The sequence below is a fragment of the Oncorhynchus masou genome, chromosome 5 (genome assembly GCF_036934945.1).
Source record: "Oncorhynchus masou masou isolate Uvic2021 chromosome 5, UVic_Omas_1.1, whole genome shotgun sequence".
In the NCBI taxonomy this organism is placed as follows: Eukaryota; Metazoa; Chordata; class Actinopteri; order Salmoniformes; family Salmonidae; genus Oncorhynchus; species Oncorhynchus masou.
This window is the reverse complement of record NC_088216.1, coordinates 36,808,978-36,815,384: the sequence shown is the minus strand read 5'-3', so window position 1 is coordinate 36,815,384 and position 6,407 is coordinate 36,808,978. Positions and strand designations below refer to the sequence as shown.

The window sequence follows — 6,407 nt, the reverse complement described above, 5'->3', positions numbered from 1 at the left end:
AACTGTTATAATGATAAGGCTTTGCCTTTTGAGTGTTTTTGAGTAGTCATGTGTTTTTTTACATCACTAAGTTTGGTGTAGAAATCAGCCTCACAATACAGGCAGCATGCCCATGTATCGTCTCCAATAAACCGCTTTAACTAGCCTTTGAATTCAGGGTTTGATTCCCACTCCTTTCCTTATTTTTGAGTGTACAGTTTAGACAGGACATGAGCGAGCCAGCGAGATGTTTAGCTTATGTCACAGAGAGGCACATACACAGTGGACAAGGTGAGTAAATGACTGAGGCTGTGTGAGTCAAATGCAGTGATTTATTTTAGACAAAGAACATTAAATTTACATGCCGCCCTCAGCCGGCGGCGGTGCGAGGACTGGGCCACCTGTGAGTGCTTTGGGACGGGTGGGGTCCACGGCAGTACCCGCTGCTCGTTAAGAGTAAGAACAAGACATGCTTTCACGTCAGTCTCAAAGTCTCCAACACCAGAAAGAGTTGCTAGATTTGTCACGAGTAGATTATTTGAAAATGTGTCGGTAGAGGGGTCTGAATACTAGCTAAATATAGCGACAGTCGCTAAGTTGGCAACACTGCCTGCTGTACTGAACTGCGCATTTGTGCCTCTAAAATTAATTGTGCTTATTGCTGAAACGCGTTCACTCTCAATGTTTTATCCTGTTCACTTAGATGTCAGAATTTTATATCCTATTGTTTTAGTCAACTGAAATGTTATAATATACACTGCTCAAAAAATAAAGCGAACACTTAAACAACACAATGTAACTACAAGTCAATCACACTTCTGTGAAATCAAACTGTCCACTTACAGTGCCTTGCGAAAGTATTCGGCCCCCTTGAACTTTGCGACCTTTTGCCATATTTCAGGCTTCAAACATAAAGATATAAAACTGTATTTTTTGTGAAGAATCAACAACAAGTGGGACACAATCATGAAGTGGAACAACATTTATTGGATATTTCTAACTTTTTTAACAAATCAAAAACTGAAAAATTGGGCATGCAAAATTATTCAGCCCCTTTACTTTCAGTGCAGCAAACTCTCTCCAGATGTTCAGTGAGGATCTCTGAATGATCCAATGTTGACCTAAATGACTAATGATGATAAATACAATCCACCTGTGTGTAATCAAGTCTCCGTATAAATGCACCTGCACTGTGATAGTCTCAGAGGTCCGTTAAAAGCGCAGAGAGCATCATGAAGAACAAGGAACACACCAGGCAGGTTCGAGATACTGTTGTGAAGAAGTTTAAAGCCGGATTTGGATACAAAAAGATTTCCCAAGCTTTAAACATCCCAAGGAGCACTGTGCAAGCGATAATATTGAAATGGAAGGAGTATCAGACCACTGCAAATCTACCAAGACCTGGCCGTCCCTCTAAACTTTCAGCTCATACAAGGAGAAGACTGATCAGAGATGCAGCCAAGAGGCCCATGATCACTCTGGATGAACTGCAGAGATCTACAGCTGAGGTGGGAGACTCTGTCCATAGGACAACAATCAGTCGTATATTGCACAAATCTGGCCTTTATGGAAGAGTGGCAAGAAGAAAGCCATTTCTTAAAGATATCCATAAAGTGTCATTTAAAGTTTGCCACAAGCCACCTGGGAGACACACCAAACATGTGGAAGAAGGTGCTCTGGTCAGATGAAACCAAAATTGAACTTTTTGGCAACAATGCAAAACGTTATGTTTGGCGTAAAAGCAACACAGCTCCTCACCCTGAACACACACCATCCCCACTGTCAAACATGGTGGTGGCAGCATCATGGTTTGGGCCTGCTTTTCTTCAGCAGGGACAGGGAAAATGGTTAAAATTGATGAGAAGATGGATGGAGCCAAATACAGGACCATTCTGGAAGAAAACCTGATGGAGTCTGCAAAAGACCCGAGACTGGGACGGAGATTTGTCTTCCAACAAGACAATGATCCAAAACATAAAGCAAAATCTACAATGGAATGGTTCAAAAATAAACATATCCAGGTGTTAGAATGGCCAAGTCAAAGTCCAGACCTGAATCCAATCGAGAATCTGTGGAAAGAACTGAAAACTGCTGTTCACAAATGCTCTCCATCCAACCTCACTGAGCTCGAGCTGTTTTGCAAGGAGGAATGGCACTGTATGTAAAGAAAAGAGTATTGAATAAGAGTTTTTCATTCATTCAGATCTAGGATGTTTTATTTTATTGTTCCCTTTATTTTTTTGAGCAGTGTATATATTTCTGGGTCTACTTAGTCTCAATTGCTATTGAAAAAAAGGGGTTTGATTCATGTTGAAGTCACTTATATTGACTAAATGAACAGTCTTCCTCTTAATTTGCTAGCTAGGTTGAATTGTAAACAAGGCAAGTGCTCAAGGCCTTCTACAGCCCAGAAGGCCACACATGACAGCACATAACAGCAACAATCTCAAACTAAAACGTAGAGTATGATCGCTAAGAAATTTGAATCACATTGTTAGATTCCCTTTTAAGACAACCAAATAATGTCACTCAGAAGGAGGAACTAACAAAGTTAGGTGGGGTTTTAGGAGAGGTTCTGAAAGACCCTCATGGGGGTGTCCACTGAAAGTGGACTAACAACAACCTAAAAGACACCCACCATGAGCACTCAATAAATTTGCCCAAGAAGAGGCAAACAAAGTAATACAGGAAAGATGAAGGATTGTTTGTCTGAAAATAGGGCACACCAAATAAAGGTGGTAATCCTCCAGATCTCTCGAAACAACAGTAGCACTGGGCCAGCCACTCTTAAATAACACCTGGGCCAGCACAGGTGAAACACTTTCCCACTAATGAGATGGCAACCAGCACAGGTGTAACACATACTGAATAATGAGGTGACACTAATCGGTGAGCCCGATGTGCTAATGCGTCAGTACACCTACTACTCACTCAATGGTTTTTCTTTATTCTTTTACTTTTCAACATTGTAGAATCATAGTGAAGACATCAAAACTATTAAATAACACATGGAATCATGTAGTAACCAAAAATGTGTTAAACAAATCAAAATACATGTTTTAGATTCTTCAAAGTAGCCACCCTTTGCCTTGACAGCTTTGCACACTCTTGGCATTCTCTCAACAAGCTTCATCTGGAATGATTTTCCAACAGTCTTGAAGGAGTTCCCACATATGCTGAGCTCTTGTTGGCTGCTTTTCCTTCACTCTGCGGTCCAAATTATCCAAAACCATCTCAACTGGGTTGAGGTTGTGTGATTGTGGGGGCCAGGTCATCTGATGCAGCACAAAATCACTATCCTTCTTGGTCAAATAGCCCTTACACAGACAGGAAGTGTGTTGGGTTATTGTCCTGTTGAAAAACAAATGATAGTCCCACTAAGCGCAAACAAGATGGGATGATGTATCACTGCAGAATGCTGTGGTAGCCATGCTGGTTAAGTGTGCCTTGAATTCTAAATAAATCACTGACAGCTTCACCAGAAAAGCACCATCACACCTCCTCCTCCATGCTTCATGGTGGAACTACGCATGTGGAGATCATCCATTCACCTACTCTGTGTCTCACAAAGACACAGCAGTCATCAGACCAAAGGACAGATTTCCACCAGTCTAATGTTCATTGCTCGTGTTTCTTGGTCCAAGCAAATGTCTTCTTCTTATTGGTGAACTTGAGTAGTAGTTTCTTTGGAGCAATTAGATGATGAAGGCCTGATTCATACAGTGTCCTCTGAACAGTTGATGTTGAGATGTGTGTTACTTGAACTCTGTGAAACATTTATTTGGGCTGCAATTTCTACGGCTGGTAACTCTAATGAACTTATCTGCAGTAATGATAACTCTGGATCTTCCTTTCCTGTGGTGTTCCTCATGAGAGACAGTTTCTAAATAGCACTTGATGGTTTTTGTGACTGCACTTGAATAAACTTTCAAAGTTCTTGACATTTTCTGGATTGACGGACCTTCATGTCTTAAAGTAATGATGGACTGTAATTTCTCTTTGCTAATTTGAGCTGTTTTTGCCATAATATGGAATTGGTCTTTCACCAAATAGGGCTATATTTTGTATGCCACCCCTGCCTTGTCACAACACAACTGATTGGCTCAAATGCATTAAAAGAAGGAAAGATATTCAACAAATTACCTGAACAAGGCACACCTGTTAATTAAAATGCATTTCAGGTGACTACCTCATGAAGCTGGTTGAGAGAATGCCAAGAGTGTGCAAAGCTGTGATCAAGGCAAAAGGTTGCTACTTTGAAGAATCTCAAATATAAAATGTATTTTGATTTGTTTAACCGATTTATAGTCACAGTCATGCATATACCCCCTCAAGCTGATACCACGATGGCACTCAAAGAACTTCAGTGGACTTTATGCAAACTGGAACCACATATCCTGATGCTGCATTTATTGTAGCTGGGGATTTTAACAAAGCAAGTTCTATCAACACATTGACTCTAGCACTTGCGCTGCTAAAACACTCGACCACTGCTACTCCACCTTCTGGGATATCTACAAGGCCCTCCCCCGCCCTCCCTTCGGCAAATCTGATCACTACTCCATTTTGATCCTCCCTTCCTATAGGCAGAAACTCAAACAGGAAGTACCCATGCTAAGGACTATTCAATGTTGGTCTGACCAATTGGAATCCACGCTTCAAAATTGTTTTGATCACGCGAACTGGGATATGTTCCGGGTAGCCTCCGAGTGTCACGACTTCTACCGAAGTCGGTTCCTCTCCTTGGTCGGGCGGTGTTCGGCAGTCGACATCACCGGTCTTCTAGCCATCATCAATCTATTTTTCATGTTCCATTTGTTTTGTCTGGTTGTTGCACTCACCTGGATTCAATTTATTAAGGAACTTGTTGGAATGGAGAGGTAATGGAGGACTGCCTCCTTGGTTACTAAGTAACAACCATACAAACACTACCTACAACAGGTCACAATGCAGAAGGGCTTGAAATCAAAAGCAAACGTTGCTCTTCAAGACCATATGGCACGAAACTTACTGCTTCAGAATTTGTCACTGTGTGACCCTGTGAAAACAAGATGGTGCTTAAGAGCCTCCACAAACACACTGCAAACGGAACCATGGAACTGTGAAACAGAAAGGGACTCAACAACACGATGGAGAGGAGAAAGAGTATGTGCTTGACCCAGCAGCTCCACCACTGACATTGGGCCAGAAATTGGGTTTGGTGCAGTCCCCGGCCAGGAAACTGACGGTAGATGAATGGAGTCGGGTCGAGACCTATTCATGAAGGGGACTCCAAGCAGCCCTGTGTGATCTGCAATGAGGAGATTTGCTTACAGACTCAGGTTTTGCTCTCCGGCTCCCATGTGTTTCACAGAGCCTGTCTGCAGACCTTTGGGATGTTTTCAGGCAGGAAGTGCTGTCCTATGTGCAGGAAGGAGCAGTGTGAGACCAAAGTGATCCACGATGGAGCTCGCCTCTTCAAAGAGAGGTGTGCCATCAGAATTCAAGCGTGTTTGCTATGTTGTTCGGAAGTGGTACGGACATATGAGGAAAACAATTCCCCCAAAAGACAACCAGACAAAACAAATGGAACATGAAAAATAGATCGATGATGGCTAGAAGACCAGTTACGTCGACCGCCGAATAATGCCCGAACAAGGAGAGGAACCGACTTCGGTAGAAGACGTGACACCGAGAATAACATTGACGAATACACTTATACGGTGACTGAGTTTATCAGGAAGTGTATAGGAGATGTTGTACCCACAATGACTATTAAAACCTACCCAAACCAGAAACCATGGATAGATGGTTGCATTCCCACAAAACTGAAAGCGCGAACCACCACATTTAACCATGGCAAGGTGACTGGGAATATGGCCGAATACAAACAGTGTAGTTATTAACCCTGTAAGGCAATCAAACAGGCAAGTGTCAGTATAGAGACCAAGTGGAGTCGCAATTCAACCGAGCCGTATGTGGCAGGGTCTACAGACAATCACGGACTACAAAGGGGAAAACCAGCCACATCGCAGAAACATTTACATTACATTTACATTTAAGTCATTTGGCAGACGCTCTTATCCAGAGCGACTTACAAATTGGTGAATTCACCTTATGACATCCAGTGGAACATTCTGGTGTGCAAGAAACCAAGGTCTTGCACACCAGAATGTATTCTATTCTAGTTTCCTGAAATTCAGACGTTTTGAGAAACGGGTCAAATAAAGTATGTTTCCATAACACTCATCCCGTTGGACCGAGCCCAACCAAAACAATACTCCTCCCCAAAACATACAGTCAAATTGTGACCCAGGGCTACACACTGGCTAAACACTAAACACAAAACGTATTGACTACCCACCCTCGAAAGACAGTCGGCTACCAAGTTGTCCTTACCACAGACATGTCTGATTTCAAGGGGAAACTCCTGCAATATCTGTAGTAAC

The 6,407-nt window shown here is 42.4% G+C and overlaps 1 pseudogene; it reads left to right on the top strand.

Annotated features, from left to right (window-relative positions):
• The first annotated feature begins 4,926 nt into the window (after positions 1–4,926).
• On the top strand, positions 4,927–5,562 carry LOC135528997 (RING finger protein 32-like; annotated as a pseudogene).
• Positions 5,563–6,407: the final 845 nt, after the last annotated feature.